Source organism: Sminthopsis crassicaudata, chromosome 6 (assembly GCF_048593235.1).
Source record: "Sminthopsis crassicaudata isolate SCR6 chromosome 6, ASM4859323v1, whole genome shotgun sequence".
In the NCBI taxonomy this organism is placed as follows: Eukaryota; Metazoa; Chordata; class Mammalia; order Dasyuromorphia; family Dasyuridae; genus Sminthopsis; species Sminthopsis crassicaudata.
Genome location: NC_133622.1, coordinates 205,702,708 through 205,721,680, shown reverse-complemented (window position 1 = coordinate 205,721,680; position 18,973 = coordinate 205,702,708). Strand labels below are relative to the sequence as shown.

At 41.1% G+C, this 18,973-nt stretch overlaps 1 protein-coding gene across 1 annotated transcript in view; it reads left to right on the top strand.

Moving 5' to 3' along the window:
* Positions 1-18,973, top strand: part of IRAG1 (inositol 1,4,5-triphosphate receptor associated 1) — a 138,867-nt gene that overhangs the window by 28,313 nt on the left and 91,581 nt on the right. Inside the window, 1 exon segment of the mRNA XM_074273242.1 lies at positions 13,933-14,034. The gene's annotated coding sequence lies outside the window, so the exon portion shown is untranslated.

Sequence of the window (18,973 nt, the reverse complement as noted above, 5' to 3'; positions counted from 1 at the left end):
CTGCACAGATCACCGCAATGGGAGAGTTCTTGGAAGCTTGTCTGGAGGGGAGGGTTGCACAAGAAGTCCTGAGCCTCCCTCGCCCTCCCAGCTCTCTCTTATCTTCTGTCTTGAACATGTGAGCTTTCTGCTGAAGTTCTTTACAATAACACTCATAAAGCATCTTAATAATGGCTCCTTTTGAAACTCGATGAAATTCAATAAACATTTATTAAGCACTTAACTGTATACCTGGCGTTGTAGGAGGTGCTGGGGATACTAAGGGGGAAAATGCATCCATTCCTGCCCTCAGGGAACTTATGCTTTATATTGGAGCATGTAAAATTGAAGCATGGATTCTAGTCAAAATAACATACAGTAAATTCAAGAGGAAGAGGAGCTACTGAGGGGAGTCTTTATTCTTGAGCTGAAGAAGCTAGGGATCCTATGAAATGGGGGTGAAGAAGGGGTGCCTTCTGGATGTGGGGGGCAACCCTACAAAGGCTGGGAGGCTGGAGATGAATAGTTTTCTCAGGGAATGCAGCAGGCCAGTCTGACTGGAGAGAAGGATGTATGAAGAGGAGTTCCATGAAACAAATCTGGAAAAGAAGATGGAGGTTAGATAGTAAAGGGCTTTAAATGCCGGCGACGAGAATTTTGTATATTTATTCAGAACATAAACATTCTGTATTTTATCCGAGAGGCAATGAGAAATCAGAAGAGTTTTGAGTAAGGGGACGACTTGGTCAGATCTCTGGGAGGCAGGGTTAAAAGTCAAGGGGCATTTTCAGGGCAGTAAGCATCGATAATTCCAATCAGTGGAAACCCTTGTTTGGGATTTCTGGTTTACTCCAGTTCAAGGGAATCTCAAAGGGCAGCAGCTTGAGAGATGGATGGAGTAGCTGCTCAAAGCCATTTAGAATCCTTCCCCTCCTCCCCTTGCCCTTACTGCCAAGGCTCTCCCCATCAGCTTCTCCCGGCCCCAAAGGGCCGATGCTGTTTCCTTGGTGGAAAGAATGTACCGTCCACTTGGATTATTCAGCGGAGAAGGATTTTCTATTATCTCGAGCTAAATTTAGGTTGTTACATTCATGGATGGGGCTCGTGCTGTCCATGTGGATGGGGACCCATGGCCTGCACAGTCTGTCATCAAGGCATCCTGGAAGAAGTAATAGCCCTGGGGCGGTGAATCTCAGGGGCTGCCACATGGGGTCCTGAAAGCCCCTGACCTGTTCCAGACAAAGGCCCTGCACTTTCTAAGATACAGTGAGTTCTCAAGGCAAGTCCATAAGAAAAGTGTTTTAGTTTGAAGTCTTCTTTGTTAGAGGTCTAGAAGAAAAAACCCGGTACTTTAGACTTCCCAAGAGTCCGAGGGACTCTCCACCACTGTCCTGTTTAATCTGAAGCCAGAGGCAGGCTCTCTGACATCTGGGCTTACAGGCTGCTGACCTGCTGGTCATGAGAGGCCCTTTAACATCACACACAAAGTGGCCTCTGCCATCAGGGCATGGACCGGTCACCCGGATAGTTCTTTCTCCTTGCAGCGTCCAGGTGCTGAGCAGGCCTACAGAACAAAGAATGCCCTTACTGGTTATGTTTGTAGCCAAGGTGTAGACCTTAGTGATTTCTCAAGATTCTATATAAAATAGATGGAGCAGCTATTGCTGTAGTGAGAGAGCACCAGTCCTGAAATCAGGAGGACCCGAGTTCAAATCTGGCCTCAGACACGTAACACTCCCTAGCTGTGTGACCCTGGGCAAGTCACTTAACCCCAACAGCCTCAGCAAAAAAAAAAAATAGATGAAAACAATAGGATCTAATAAAAGAATCGAAAGTCATTAAAGTCCCCTAAACACAGTCTGTACAGGCCCACAACATTCTCAACTGAGGCTTGAACCAGATCAAAATATAATTGGAGAATATTTAACCAAAAAAAAAAACCACATAATGTTAATATATGATTTTCTAAGCCATTATGTAGTCTTTAGGTTTCTTTGTATACAGGTTGGTGCCCTCCCCCCAGTTTCTTTGTATTTTACCCCATTCAGGATAAAAAGACATAGATTACTCCCTCCCCAAACGGCAGTATGGCTGGTTTTTATTTATTCTTCAGTTAGAGGTCCTCAGGGCAATGTTGAAGGCATAGCAGGGGATTTCTTTGTAAAATGGGGATAATGACACTATGTAACTTGGAGATAAGATTTATATGATCTCATCTGATCCTCACACCAACCCTATGCAGTAGGTACTGTTGTCCCCATTTTACATATGGGGAAACTGAGACTGGGTCACCTAGTCAGTAAGTGCCCTGAGACGGGTTCTGAACTCAGATTAGTCAACCTCCAAGTCTGTCATGTTACCTATTATCCCGGGTCAAATGAGATAAAATACATAAAACAGGCATCTATTTCTATAGTACAGCTAAGGTTTGCAGGTTCTTCTTAGTTAAGCATCTTTCAGAGGGGCATAATCTGAGAACCCATATTTTCTTTAAAAAGTGTAGTTAACTCATGTTATCTGTATAAAATAGCTAGCACTTATTTAACACTTAAGTGCCAGGAGCTGTGCTAAGGAAATCATTATCTCATTTGATCCTTGCAAGAGCCCTGAGAAAGAGGTGCTGTTATTATCCCCATTTTACAGATAAGGAAACTGAAGCAAATTGAGATTTAGGTGACTTGGGTTTGCACTCAAGCCTTCCTGATTCCATGCCCTGGCTCTATCCACTGCCCTACCTAGCTGCCCTTAATCAGGAAGTGGGATAGTAACTCACAAATTTAGAAAGACAGCTGGATGAACAAGACCTGTGGACCGGGTTTGACTCTCCATGTCCCCAACTACTGGGTAAATGGTGGTCAACATAACCTGTAAATTCCATCGTGAAGGTCGGTGGGGAGGATGTGGAGGCACAAAGTGGAGGCACTGTCTGGCTATAGATGGGGTTGGGTGTCAGCCCATCCACCAGAATACGTTCTATACCAAGGGAGTTTGGGAGGAAGCAGGTCCTGGGAAGGTAGCCAGACCCAGGGATGGTGGCCCAGGAATGATCACACAGCCCAAGAGCGCAGCTTGGCAGGAGGGTTTTGTGCGAGGCAGAGGGACGATGGCCAGCCTTGCAGAGGAAGCATCCCCTCCCCAGGGTCAGTACTCTGGGACAGAGCTCTCATTTCCCCTTGTTCACTGCATCTATGGGTCATGCCTCTTCCCTTCTCCATAAAATGAAGGTGTTGGACAAAATTATCACGAAGATTTTCTCCAGCTCCCAAAGAGAATTATTAGGTTGAGAAAATAAAACACGGAAAAGGAGAAGAGTTGAAATGTGAAAGAAATTTGGACAAGGTGAGGATGATATCATGTCAGGTCTGAAAAAACCCTTGAAGATTATCTAATCCAAATCTTCTATTTGACAGATGGAATAACTGAGGGCCGGGAAAGAGTCATGTTCTCCTTGCCAAGTAATGTTCTTTCCCTCCAATGTGATGTTAGAGGTTGATCTGTCACCAGAACCCGGTTTCCTAACTTCTAGACTTGAATCCTTTACAAATTTGGAGGCTCCACAAAAATGTGTGATTTCAAAGAAAAGGTGAAGCTTGGGTAATGTAAAAATCTTTAGGCAAGAGGGAGATAGAAAAGGGTCCATGGAAGGGATTGCAGATGGCATGAAAGAAGCCAGGAAGGGAGAAAGGCTGTCCTTGGCTCAGCTCAGACGGGACTTGCAAAAGAACAGGAAGAATCCCAGAGGTCAGCTAGCAAAGCCTGGCCATGCTTCTGCCCCAGCACAAGCCAGTCAGCAGCATGGGACACTTTAAACAATGAGAAAGATGCTGGATGGAGAATAAACTCCCTAAATGGGTGGTAAAAATAGCCTGGGAGAAGCACAGCCATTGAAAAGAGGGCTGGGTGATGAATGCAGGGACAAAAGCAGCCAGAGGGAGAACAGGAGAGAGACAGAGAGGAAGAGAAGCAGACAGAGAGACAGAGACAAAAAGAAAGAGATGGAGGAAGGGAGGGAGGGAAAGAGAGAGAGAATAAGAGAGAGAGAATGAGAAAGAAAGAGACAAAGGGAGAACAAAAAAGAGAGAATGAGAGAGATGGAAGGAGGGAGGGATGGAGGGACAGTGGGAGGGAGAAAGAGAGGCAGAGAGAGAAACATGCAACAGAGAACAAGAAAGAGAATGAGAAAGAGACAGAGAAAGAGAATGAGAGAGACAAAGAGAGAAGAGAGACAGAGACAGAGAGACAGACAGAAAACAAAAAAGAGAGAGCTACACAAAGAACAAGAGAGAACGAGGGACATGGAGAGAGAACCTAAGAGAGAAACAGAGAGAATAAGAGAGAGAGAGAAGGAGGGATGGAGGGAGAGATAGAAAGAGAGAGGAGGGAATAGAAACACACAGAGAGAAATACCCATAAAGAACAAGAAAGAGAACGAGAAACAGACAACAGACAGAGAACCAAGGATGGATGGAGATGATTGAAAAGAAAAATTACAATCTCAAGAGGAAGAGGAATAGTGTGTGTGTGTGTGTGTGTGTGTGTGTGTGTGTGTGTGTGTGTGCACGCACATGTGGGCAGCACACCTGCTTGCCTTTAGAAGGAAGTGTAAAAAGGTCTAAATCTTGGGGCTCCCCTTGCAGCCTCTGAGGAGCACATGAAGGAGTGACCAAGTCTGACCAAGGGGTCGGATGTAGATGTAGGTGTAGGTGCAGGTGCACCTCGCCGGGTACCAGCAGGGTTGACACATGGCTCTTATTTCAGTCCAGCCTCTAGGAACAAAGGATATCATCATGAGCCTCATCCTGAGCCCTCTGTTTAGGTAGCTTCCCTCTTCCCCAAACAAAGCCTTAACAAGCAGGAAGTTCAGTCTTTACCTTTAGTCCCCATTATCCTTCTCACCAGTTGGCACAGTAGAGATAACTCTGGTCCTGGAGTCAGGAAGACCTGTAGTCAAATCTAGCCTTAAGCACTTCTTGTGTGATCCTGAACAAGTATGTCTGCCTGCCTCACTTTGCCCATCTGTAAAATGGGAATGATAACAATAGGACCTGCCTCCCAAGATAAAATACAATAGCATTTGTAAAGTGCTTTGCAAACCTTTAAATGCGATACGAATATTGACAATAATAATTATTCCAGTAAGAGTAGCAAAACTGAAATGAGTATGGAACGGGGCATGAAATCACAGCTCAGAACTGGAAGGGATGTGGGAAGTGATCTCATTTTCCTATATAGTTTGAATGCCTTCTATTACAGCCTTAGCAAGTGGTCATTTACTTCAGACTTCTGCTTGGAGACCTCCAGTGATGGGGATCTCACTACTTATTGAGGCCATTTCTTTCCACTTTGAGACAGATCAAAGCTCCTTTATACTGAGCAGAATCATGCTTCTTAGTAGCTCATAAAGCGCTCTCCTTGAAATCTTAGAATAATTAATTAACAGATAAGTTAAAACTCACTCCTTAGGGATGCATGGTACCCACCTTTCACTCATGGGATGTGAGCTACAAAGCTGGAAGGGGACCTGGGTAGTGAATGGCAGAGGTGAGATTTGAACTCATCTCCTCTCACTGCAAAGTCAGTGCTCCCTGCCATCTTCATTCACTGTGTTCTTTCTTTCTCTCCCAACCCAAGTAAGAGGAAGGCAAACTTGAGCTTAATATAAAGAATTTTAACCACCGGGGCTGCCCAAGAATGGAGTGAGCAGCCTTAAGAGGAAGTACGCTCCCCTGGGGTTGGAGCTAAGAGCAGAATAATCACAACAGGGTGGATTTTTATGCCTGGGGTTGGAGCCAGAGAAAGAGAAGTGAAAACTCCAGTTTTTAGAGCTACTGGTAAAGCATTTGGAGAAAATGGGACTTCCAAAGAAAGCAGAAAAGGACCCCTATGTATGAGAATTTTTACAGGAGCTCTAAGAACTAGGAGGGATGGCAGTAATTGGGGAATGGCTGAAAAAATGATGGTCTGTGGATATAATAGAAGGCAATCATGCACTGTCCCACCATGAGTACCATGAGCAACGAGCTAGAGGATTAAATATTTTTTCTGATCCTCACAAGCTAGCAAATCTCTCCAAACAGAAACGACGCGCCAAATATAAAGCAATGTCAGCTGTCTCCATGGTCTAGGATATCCAAAATTCAAAAGAAAGTTTAAAAAATCCCTTCAAATCCATAAACTGATGCTCGCTGACCCTGATTTCCCTCAGCGCCCTTATTCCCCATCCCACAATATCAGTAGTGAGACTGTTAGTAAACCCTAAAACATGATTATACTAACAACAAAACCCACTCCCACATATTGGTCCCCTCTCCCTCATTCCAATGCCATGGAAAACCTGGCTCCAGGCTTCAGAAACTGGCCGTGATAGCCAGCCAGTGAGATTGCAGTCTCTCTGCCATACCCCATAGTGCTAGTGCTGCACAGATCTGAACAGCCAGTGCTGGTCCAAAGAACTGAGGAACAGAGAGAGGGCTACAGGGAACCAAGACAGGGCACTAGGGATGGACGGCAGGAGGCAGGTGTGGTGTAAAGCTTGAGGGAAAGAGCATGGTGTCCAGCTAGGGTCAGTTCTGACCATCCCCTTCAGGCAGAGATCTAGGCTGGTAAACGGCTTACTGTGAGGAAAACGGATATGCTTTGAGATCCAGGTCCAAAGAAAACCATTGTCAGAGGAGAAGAAATTAGAATGTGAGTGAGATGGGGAAATAAAAGGGGAAAAGATTGAAATTGTCAGTTTTCAGGAAGAAGGAAAAAGCAGATAAATCAGAAGGAAAAACAGTAACCACAGAAGGTTTTGTAGATTTTAGATCTAAGAACAAAGTTCAGGCATCTATGTTAAATATTATACAATGCAATGAGATGGAAGAGACTGTAGAATTTGAGGAGATCAGGGAACCACAATACTCTGTTCCTCAGTGGTTCAAAAGAGAAGTGAGAATTAGGGGAGCCAGATTTATGTCCTGCATAGCAAATACAATGGGCAGAATAGAAAACCTGCAATCTATGATGGAGAGGCTCAAAAAAACAAAAGAGAGAACCATAGCTTGGAAGTGAAATATACCAAAGTGAAAGTGAAGGATAACAGAGAAGAAAATAATATTATCTTATCATTAGAAATGGTAAAAGGGGACGTTTTTGAGAAACCTAGGAAGACATGGAAAATGCAAAGTAAAGTGAACAGAATCAGGAGAACAGTTTATACCATAAGAGACTCCATTAAAAACAAACAAATTGAAAGACTTAGGAACTCTTATCAATGCAATGATCAACCACGATTCTATAGGACCAATGATCAACCACGATTCTATAGGACCAATGATCAATCATGATCCTATAGGACCAATGATCAACCACGATTCTATAGGACCAATGATCAGCCACGATTCTATAGGACCAATGATCAACCATGATCCTATAGGACCAATGATCACTCATGATTCTATAGGACCAGTGATCAACCACGATTCTATAGGACCAATGATCAATCATGATCCTATAGGACCAATGATCACTCATGATTCTATAGGACCAATGATCAACCATGATTCTATAGGACCAATGATCAATCATGATTCCATAGGACCAATGATCAACCACGATTCTATAGGACCAATGATCAACCATGATTCTACAGGACCAGTGATCAACCATGATTCTATAGGACTAATGCTGCTCACTTATTGACAAGAGAAGTGATAGACTCAAACTTCAGAATTAGGCATGTTGTTTTTTAAGATTTCTAATACAGGATTTTTTTTAACCATACCTACTCATTACAAGAGTTTGGATTTTATTGTTGTTTTCTTTTTTTTTTTCCAGTGGGGTTGGGATGGAGGGTGAGAAACTTTATTTTTGTTCATTGAAAAAAATTAAATTTAATTTGAAAAGAAAAAAAAAGATGGGCTTCCCAAGAAGGAATAATGGTATAAAAGAGCACTGAACTTACATGGCTTCAAAGCCTTCTCTGACAGTTTCTAGTGGTGTGGCCTTGGACAAGTGCCATTATCTCCCTGATCCTCATCTGGAAAATGGGGGTAAAAATACTTGCAATACTTACCTTACAGGTTATTGTGAAATCATTCTGTAAAGTTTAAAGCCATGTCACTACCATAACAATAGTTGTAATCTCTGGCAAATGACACAGCTAAGAGAATTTCTAGCCAGGCTAGAAACCCAATCTGATGCTGTTACTAAGAAGCCTTTAAGTCGATCCACAGAACGCACAACGTCTAGTATGGCTTCTGTTTTTGTGCATTCTCGTTTCATTTTATGGCTTATCTTTCCTTTTAGAATAAAGGCAAAGCTTTATTTATAAGCAAAAGGAAACAAGAACCCTGGCTTACTCCTTCCCTTTTGCTTTCCCTGTTCACCTCAAGTTACAGACACACACGAAAGGCAATGGGGTGACAACAAGTTAAAAAATGCATAAATCACCAGCATTTCCTGTTTTGGAAACAGTGCATCTGATGCATTTAGGGTGAACCGAACAAAGAAAGTTTCCCGGGAGACAGATTTAACTTGGCATTTGACATGAGGGGCTCCGGGTGAATGGGGAACATTAGAAAAAAATGCCTTTGTCCCCCTGGGACTATTTAAGGCCCTGGGCGCAGACATTTTTAGCTTCTCGGAGTACTATTTTTTGAATCCTGAATCTCATTAATCTCCCCACTCATGCAGACCGTGAGGAGTCAGTGGAAACTTCAACTTGGCACAGGGTCTATTTCCGAACAAGGCTTCTGTTCAGAGCCATCATGCCACCTGAAATGAAATCCCAGCATTGCCACATAAGTCTGTAGGGGACTTGCATGTTGCGGGGATGGCATTTCATGACAGTCAAGCAGCCCAGAGGGGTCGTCTAGACATGAATCCCTCGACAGCCTTTCTGATGAGAAGTCATCTGGACCACTGCAAATGATGGGGAACTCACTTCCTGTAGAAGCAGCGGGTTCCAGACCGGGGCAGCTCGAATTGTTAAAAAGTGCTCCACTATTGAATTGAAATCTGCCTTTCTATCATTTTCCCTCCCATTGCTTCTGGTTTTCTCCAAGAATAAGTAAAAATTGTCTAGTGTTAGTGTCTTTTCTAGAGGAAAGATCTCCGAATAATTAGATAACTCTCACGGTTAGGCTTTTTCAGCTGATCCTGGTACATTCGATTCTCTTCTCAGCTTTGCTTTGTCTCTTCTGGACACGCTTAATATTTTTTTAAACTGAATTCCAGAAATGGTCTGAATTCTCTCCATACAAAATCCATAAGAAAATTGTCAACAGAACTGAAATATCACTGTTGGCTGTAAGTGTGGAGTGAGAATCCATTTGAGCATGATGGGTTAATTGCTGTGCAAGGCAAGCTGGACACATTGAGCTTTCAATAGTAAATAGACAAGTTCAAAGCAGATAATTCTCAATAGAAGACATGTATATGTGAAATGGTATTGATGCATGCATTAAATAGCTCATTATTTATGAACCTAGAGCCTAGAGTTAAAGGGGACCTCAGAAGGCTTCTACCCAAGGTGCATCTTCTTTTTCCTACATCCCTAATCAAATAACCAGCCAGTCTTTATTTGAATATCTCTAGTGATGGAGAACTTACTATCATTCAGTTCAAGAAGCATTTATTAAGCACCTACTATGTGCCAGCCACCAGAGTTATAAAGGCAAAAATGAAACTATCCCCACTCTTAAGAAATATCCATTCAACTAGGGGAAATAAAAATATCTGACATTTATGCAGGGATTGGTAGTTTACAGAGTGTTTTCTTTCTATACTTTATCTCATTTGACCCTTACAACAATGGAGAAGAGAAAGAAGCAATCATTTATTCCATGTGCCAGGCACATGTTAGGTGCTTTAGAAATATTACCTCATTTAATTCTCACAAGAACCTGTGAGATATGTGATTATTATCCCCATTTTACAGTTGAGGAAACTGAAGCAGACAAAGGTAAGTAACTTGCTTAAGATATTCGGCTTTTGCTCCAAAAATCTTAACTCCAAAGTCAGCCCTCTTTCCAATATATTATCCTATAACCCCATTTCTCAGATGAATAAACTGAGATTCAGGCTCAGTAACCCTACTTACATTGTTTCAGAGCTAGGAGATGACCCCAGATTTTCCTCCAAGTCCCACCCTAACTACTATGCAACATTGCGTTTGTCTGTTGAACCTCTACAGGGTATCAAAATGTGACAGGAAGATTACACAGGCATGAGGGAAGAAATAGCATCACTTGCAGATAGTTAAGGAAGGTTTCATGAAGAGGAGAATGGAGCTATTTCTGGGGTGATCAGAAGAAGAAATGTTCAAGGAACAAGTTATAGCCTGAGCTCTATCTAATACAGAGTAAGGAGGTGAAGGATTAAATGAAGGGAGTGGTGAGAATCCTTGATTGGCTCTCTTTTTTTCAGAGTTATAGCAAGAGACTAAAACTGTATTAGGAGTAGTTCAGGGCCTTGACTGTTTAGAACTCTAGGACATATTCATTTCAGAAGCACAGGAAAACAAGATGGTGGGAGAAGGACCTATGTGTGATACTATACTATATAAGACTTCAGTAGAAGGATGTTAGGGGGCATCAGGAAGCTCAACAGCTTCTTCCCTTGAAACTCTTTTATATGTAGAATTGTACCGATGCATGTATAAATAGCTTATTATTTATAAATCTAGGATCCTTGAGCTAAAGGAGGCCTCAGAGAGCATTTGGTCACCTTCTTTTTCCAGTATCTCCAACAGGTAGCCGTGCAGTCTCTGTTTGAAAACCTTCAGTAATGGAGAAGTTCTCCCACTGATGTGAAATAAGTACCATTTTCCATGTCATTTTTCTGGTGAATCTGTTATTTGTGGATGACAACAGAATAAGCCTGGAGACCTTCTGTTCTATAGCCTAAATCCAGCCCTTCACTTAATTTCTTGTAATAAATGCCAGAAATATGATCCTTATTTATGCCTGTGGTTGTAAAAATGCAACATCACTCTATCTACTGTATGCTATGAGACCATAAGATAAGGTTGATACTCCATGAAAGGCTGCGTATGTTTCTGGGGCTTTTCCTTCTCTTTGAGTCCCTGTAGCTATCTCTGTCAATCTATCTTGTGTGTATCTGTGTGTGTTTCTGGGTTTGAACATGTCCTTTGTTTCTCTCTGCCACCATATCCATCTCTCCTCCTGTCTGTTCATCTTTCTTTGCAGTTTCCACACATCATTTCTGCTCTCTTCTACATCTCTCCCCCAATTTGTTCCTATGCCTTCACTGAAATATATCATTTTAGTAGAATTTCTACAGTAATAGAACATCATAGCTAGAAGGGCCCTTAGACATAATGGGTAATCAAAGGATTATAGATTTGGAGTTACTCAGAAGCTATCGAATGCTATCCCCTTATTTTAAAGATGGGGAAACTGAGGCTCAGAGAAGGGAATTGACTTACCCAAAATCATATGGAAAGTTCGTGGCAGAGCTGAATAATGGATCTTTCTATTCCACTCCACCTTTATTTTACAGATGAAAAATAGAGGCTGGAAAGATTAAGTCATTTCTCTAATATCTCTTAATTCTTACTTGAACCTCCTGAATCTTAGTCCAATGTTATTTTTTTATTTAAAATTCTATTGACACTGTGTGTGTGTTTTATACCTCAGTTATTTCCCAAAATATCTCAACCCATCAGGCCCTTCCTTTTAATAAAGAAAAATAATTAGGGAAAAAACCCAACAAAACAACTGCAATTGGCAGCACGTACAGTATTCTGCTCCTGTAGATCCCCACCTCTCTGGTGTCATTTCTGTTGCTCCAGGACACCTTCCCTGACTATAAGTTAAAAATTGGAGTGGAAACCAAACGGAAGATTTTATGCCCTTCTTTATTTTAAACAAACAAACAACAATAACAACAAAAAGATTTCTATTTGTCAAAGTAATCGTCAGTGGATTTTTTTTTTAATAGTTTAGTTGCTCCTAATACAGAACAGGTTTCCTACCCCTCAAGCAATTATTTCTGACTCCCCTCATACCATTCCACAAGCAGCTTTTGATAACTTCCAGATGGACCCAACTTTCCCCAAAGCACTTAATCATCCCTGTGGATGCGTTTTGGCTCCTCTCCAAGATATCAAGTGCCCAGAAATGTCTCAGAAGACCACTACTAGTGCTCTCCATCCATAGATACCTGAGTATGGTCCACAAGCTCAGAAATAGGGAAACACCTTCTCAAGCATGATAGCGTGATGGAAAGAATATCTCCTTTTAGGGGCCTTGTAGAATCTCCAGGGACCTCAGGATCTTTAAGGAAAGTGTCAGGACTTTCTGACATTTGGCCAGGGGTCTTGATATATGGTATCATCAACCCATGAAACTAAGGACACCAGACAGAATCTAGGCCGGAAGCCCAAAAGGGCCTTAAAGGTCATCTAGTCTAACCTGTTCCCAAGCAGAAATTCCCTCTACAATATTCTGGGACAAGTGTTCATCCAGTGTCTACTTAAAAGGCTTTGAGGGATGATGGGAAACTCTAGAATCAGAATACTTGGATTTGAATTCTCACATTGATACTAACTACATACACAGCCTCAATTAAATCATTTGATTCTCTAGGTCCCTGTTTTCCCTATCTGTAAAATTATTATTATTGTTATTGTTACTTCATTCTCAAAGAGGACCAATAACTTCAGGAGGGCGATGTCTTGACTTGCAAGTGAAATAAGAAAGTTGGAAAACACAACTTCTGCAGTCCCTTTCAGCTTTAAATCTTATGATCCTATGACCCACCAAGCTGGGCCATTCTAATTGTTAGGAAGTTTTTCTTTATGTTGAACCCAAACCTGCCCTTTCTGCAGCTTGCAGACCCTGGTGTTGATTTATGAGACATTAATTAATCTCATATTTATGCAGCCCCTATTTGAAACCGTCAGCTCAGTCATTGTGTATATCTTGTTCTTTCTGTGGGTCTTTGCACAAAGTTTCACCTGCTGGAGCAGAATTTGGGGGAGAGAAGCATGTAAGAGCCCCCATTTCTCCAGGAGGTAGGTAGGAAAGATTTCAATCACCCGAGGCTTTGAAGACTTAGCTAAGGAGACTGCACCCCATCTGAACCCCAGAATTAGAAATGAGGAGTAGAAAACTATCTCCCCACCCCAGTCTAACTCAGGGCACTCAGCATCACCTTTTTTCCATAAAAGAGCACTTTGGGCATGTTTGGCTAATGGCACTAAGGGAGAGTAACAGAGGCATGGATAATCCCCAAATTAATACTTAGCCTTGAGGCTTGTTTTGAATTTACATGTGACTGGGTGTTTTTTTCTTCCACCATGCTCCCCCCTTTTGAACTACCGCCCCCTCTCCTCACTTCCAACAAGACCAAGACAGCTTTAATGAGCTGCTGCAGTTAAAGAATGTCATTTGAAGGCCAGTTCTTGGAGGGCACCGAGTTTAACGGGTTCTTGGATGATAGATGTGTACCAGCTCTCGTTCTTGGGGACATTCTCTCCTTTCCAATAGCCACTGGTTGGGGACCATTTGTCATGTTGTTGTTTAATAAGTTCCATGAGGCTTGATAATCTGTCCTGCTGCTTCAATAGCCAGGTCTTAAAGACCATGGGGCCTTTCTGTCTGCCCTGCAGCTGAACCTTCCTACTTTAGAATGTGAGGGGTCTGTCTTGAAAGTTCTCTAAAGGTAGGCAGCCTTTGGGGAAGAATTGGAGGAAAATGTGGAGGATGAGCAAGCACACCAGGTCAAATCTCCCATCCCTGTTTACCATCATTCATCCCGAGGCTTTGTCTGAACCTCCCCAATGACTAGGTAAAGAGCTCTGAGTTCTGATTGATATTTGGCAGTGTTGGGACAATCTGGGAGTTGTGACTGACCCGGGCTCTCTGAGTTTGATCAGATTGCCAATCCTGTTGAGAATCCCATTCAAATTTCACTATTGAGATCGCTTCTTCTTGTTCCAAACAGGAGGACGGGCCCACACTGAAGGTACCCCAGGATCAACATTTCATGATCCCTTCTTCACCTTTGGCAGCAGTTAGCACATCGGGTCCTGCAGTCCACTGCTAGGTAACATGTTTCTCTTTCTTCTTTGGTGGGCATACTGGGTCTGGTTCAAGGAGCCCCTCATTTTCTTTAGCTATTTGGCCTTGGGGCTCATAGTTCTAAAAGGCCAGACATTCAAGGATTCAATGGATCTGCTCCATGTGGGTATGGTAGGAGAAATAGTGGGAACACAATGGGAAAACCCAAGCTTTCTCTAATTTTGAGCTAAGGTGAGAGAGGTATGATTTTTTGGTGGTTAGGTAAAGAATGCAACATTTTTCTTAAATTATTCTGTCAAAAATGATGAGAATACATTTGATTTCCTAAATATTCATTGGAACTAGAAGAGATTTTGTGGGGTTTTGTGTTGTTGTCATTTCAGTTGTGTTTAACTCCATAATCCCATTTGAGTTTTTTTTTTTAAGCAAAGATACTGGACTAGTGTGCTATGTCTTTCTCCATCTCATTTTGCAGATGAGGAAACTGAGGCAAACAGGGTTAAGCAACTTTCTCAGGCTCACATAGGTGGCCTGAAGTCAGATTTGAACTCAGGTCTTCTGCATTCCAGGATCTGTACCTATCTACTGTCTAGCTGCTCTTGGAAAAGACTTTAGGGGTCTTTTGATACAAAATCCAGAAGTCTTTCCATTGTATTCCATTTGTTTGGATTCCTCTGCTGGAGAATATTTAAGTTAACAGACTCTTCAAATCAACAAACATCTATTAAACACCTACTGTATATAGTGTCCTGTGCTCAGTATTAGGAGAGATATAAAACTGCAAAACTACAGTGGTATCATAGCTTTAAATGAGAACCCATTTGTAGAAGAGAACTACAAAGGATAATGGCTTATTTTGGCTATCCATGATTTCTGAAATAAGGAATTGAGATAGTTTTATTTGATTCTTCCACAAAACCTTATCATGCCCATAGCTATTAGGTACTGGAAACATTAGAAGAAAAAGCCTTTTTTATTCAGTATGTAGGCCTGTCCAGACATCAGCAGTCTCATGTTGAATCATCCTGATTCAGGGGAACCCAGTATTTTCATGATGAAGACCCTGCCTTGACACAGTGGGAACCAGCATTTTCTTTTATTATTATTATTATTATAACTTTTTATTTACCAGATCTATGCATGGGTAATTTTTCAGCATTGACAATTGCAAAACTTTTTATTCCAACTTTTCCCCTCCTTCCCCCCACCCCTCCCTCAGGTGGCAAGTTGACAAATACATGTTACATATGTTAAAGTATAAATTAAATACAATATATGTATACATGTCCATATAGTTGTTTTTCTGTACAAAAAGCATCGGATTTTGAAATAATGTACAATTAGCCTGTGAAGAAAATCCAAAATGCAGGCGGACAAAATTAGAGGGATTGGAAATTCAATGTAGTGGTTCATAGTCATCTCCCAGAGCTCTTTCTCTGGGTGTGGCTGGTTCAGTTCATTACTGCTCTGTTGGAATTGATTTGGTTCATCTCATTGTTGAAGTGGGCCACATTCATCAGAACTGATCATCATACAGTATTGTTGTTGACGTGTATAGTGATCTCCTGATCCTGCTCATTTCACTCAGCATCAGTTCATATGAATTTTTCCAAGCCTCTCTATATTCATCCTGCTGGTCATTTCTTACAGAGCAATAATATTCCATAACCTTCATATACCACAATTTACCCAACCATTCTCCAATTGATGGACATCCATTCAACTTCCAGTTTCTAGCCACTACAAAAAAGGGCTGCCACACACATTCTTGCACATACAGGTCCCTTTCCCTTCTTTAAAATCTCTTTGGGATATAAGCCCAATAGCAGCAATGCTGGATCAAAGGGTATGCACAGTTTGATAACTTTTTGAGCACAGTTCCAAATCATTCTCCAGAATGGCTGGATTCTTTCACAACTCCACCAACAATGTATCAGTGTCCCAGTTTTCTTTTTTTTTTTTTTTTTTTTTTTTAATTTTTTATTTTATTTTATAATTATAACATTGTTTTACAGTACATATGCATGGGTAATTTTTTACAACATTATCCCTTGCACTTACTTCTATTCAGATTTTTTCCCTTCCTCCCCAACCCCCTCCCCCAGATGGCAAGCAGTCTTATATATGTTAAATATATTACAGTATAATTTAGATACAATATATGTGTGTAGAACCGAATTTTTTGTTGCACAGGAAGAATTGGATTCAGAAGGTAAAAATAACAGTTTACATTCATTTCCCAGTGTTCCTTTTCTGGATGTAGCTGGTTCTGTCCATCATTAATCAATTGGAATTGGATTAGCTCTTCTCTATGTTGAAGAAATCCACTTCCATCAGCATACAACCTCGTACAGTATCATTGTTGAAGTGTATAATGATCTTCTGGTTCTGCTCGTTTCACTCAGCATCAGTTGATGTAAGTCTCTCCAAGCCTCTCTGTATTTCTCCTGTTGGTCATTTCTTATAGAACAATAATATTCCATAACATTCATATACCATAGTTTACCCAACCATTCTCCAATTGATGGACATCCATTCATCTTCCAGCTTCTAGCCACTATGAAAAGGGCTGCCACAAACATTTTGGCACATACAGGACCCTTTCCCTTCTCTAGTAGTTCCTTGGGGTATAAGCCCAGTAGTAGTATGGCTGGGTCAAAGGGTATGCACATTTTGATAACTTTTTGGGCATAATTCCAGATTGCTCTCCAGAATGGTTGGATTCTTTCACAACTCCACCAACAATGCATCAGTGTCCCAGTTTTCCCACATCCCCTCCAACATTCATCATTATTTGTTCCTGTCATCTTAGCCAATCTGACAGGTGTGTAATGATACCTCAGAGTTGTCTTAATTTGCATTTCTCTGATCAATAGTGATTTGGAACACTCTTTCATATGAGTGGAAATAGTTTTAATTTCATCATCTGAAAATTGTCTGTTCATATCCTTTGACCATTTATCAATTGGAGAATGGCTTGATTTCTTATAAATTAAAGTCAATTCTCTGTATATTTTGGAGATGAGGCCTTTATCAGAACCTTTAACTGTAAAAATTTTTTCCCAATTTGTTACTTCCCTTCTAATCTTGTTTGCATTAGTTTTGTTTGTGCAGAAACTTTTTAATTTGGTGTAATCAAATTGTTCTATTTTGTGATCAATAATGGTCTCTAGTTCTCCCTTGGACACAAACTCCTTCCTCCTCCACAAGTCTGAGAGGTAAACCATCCCATGTTCCTCCAATTTATTTATGATTTCGTTCTTTATGCCTAAATCTTGGACCCATTTTGATCTAATCTTAGTATGTGGTGTTAAATGTGGGTCCATGCCTAGTTTCTGCCATACTAATTTCCAGTTTTCCCAGCAGTTTTTGTCAAATAATGAATTCTTATCCCAAAATTTGGGATCTTTGGGTTTGTCAAAGATTAGATTGCTATTTTTATTCACTATTTTGTCCTGTGAACCTAACCTATGCCACTGATCAACTAGTCTATTTCTTAGCCAATACCAAATGGTTTTGGTGACTGTTGCTTTATAATATAGCTTTAAATCAGGTACACTTAGACCACCTTCCTCTGACTTTTTTTTCATTAGTTCCCTTGCAATTCTCGACCTTTTATTCTTCCATATGAATTTTGTTGTTATTTTTTCTAGGTCAATAAAATAGTTTCTTGGGAGTCTGATTGGTATAGCACTAAATAAATAGATTAGTTTGGGGAGTATTGTCATCTTTATTATATTCGCTCGGCCTATCCAAGAACACTGAATGTCTTTCCAATTATTTAAATCTGACTTTATTTTTATGGCAAGTGTTTTGTAATTTTGCTCATATAATTCCTGACTCTCCTTTGGTAGATATATTCCCAAATATTTGATACTATCGACTGTTATTTTGAATGGAATTTCTCTTTGTATCTCTTGCTGTTGGATTGTGTTGGTAATGTATAAAAATCCTGAGGATTTATGTGGATTTATTTTGTATCCTGCGACTTTGCTAAAATTCTGAATTATTTCTAATAGCTTTTTAGCAGAGTCTTTGGGGTTCTCTAAGTATACCATCATGTCATCAGTGTCCCAGTTTTCCCACAGCCCCTCCAACATTCATCATTATTTGTTCCTGTCATCTTAGCCAATCTGACAGGTGTGTAGTGGTAGCTCAGAGTTGTCTTAATTTGCATTTCTCTGATTAATAATGACTTGGGGTTACCAGCATTTTTATAATGTAGATCCTGACCATAGATATAGACCTTGCCCTGACACAGTGAGAAGCAGCATGTATATTTCTGGCAGTCACCATCTCCATCCATCTCTATGAATGAGGTTTAAGAGGATGACTTCCATTAGCTTCTTGATTTCAGTTTCTCCTTGTAAAGGGCTACAGACAGTTCTTTTGTGAATCATAGAATAAAGAATGTCTGAGTTGGAAGAATCCATAGAGATCACCCAGTTCAATCTCTCATTTTTCAGAAGGTAGCCCAATAGAAAGAGCATGAGCTACGGAGACAAAGGACTTGAGTTCAAATCCTACACAGGATGCTTACTACCTAAGGGACTCTGTAAGTCACTTAACCTTTATGGGTCTCGTCTCTCTATACAATGTTGGGATTGAGCAAACAGAAAAGTCATGACAGGCCCAAAGCCACATAGCAGGTTGGAATTGAAGCCCCTCTGCTAGCTTTCAGGCTCTTCCTTCTGACTCTTACCACCTGATTCTGTGTCCTGGGCCTCCCTCCATGCAGCTCCCATTAAGATTGGCTGGAGCATCACCTTACAACCTATAAGTCCAAATCAGAAGCAGGGCTCAAAGGAAGATGCACAAGGCAGTGGAGAATTTTCCAGGACGCTAGAACAGCTGCACAATTGTCGCCCTGCTGATATTATCATCAGCATGACTGGTGGGACTGGGAGCTGGTGTTTCAGGAAACATCTTTCAGTATTTTTGTCCTATCTGTAGTGAGGTCAGGG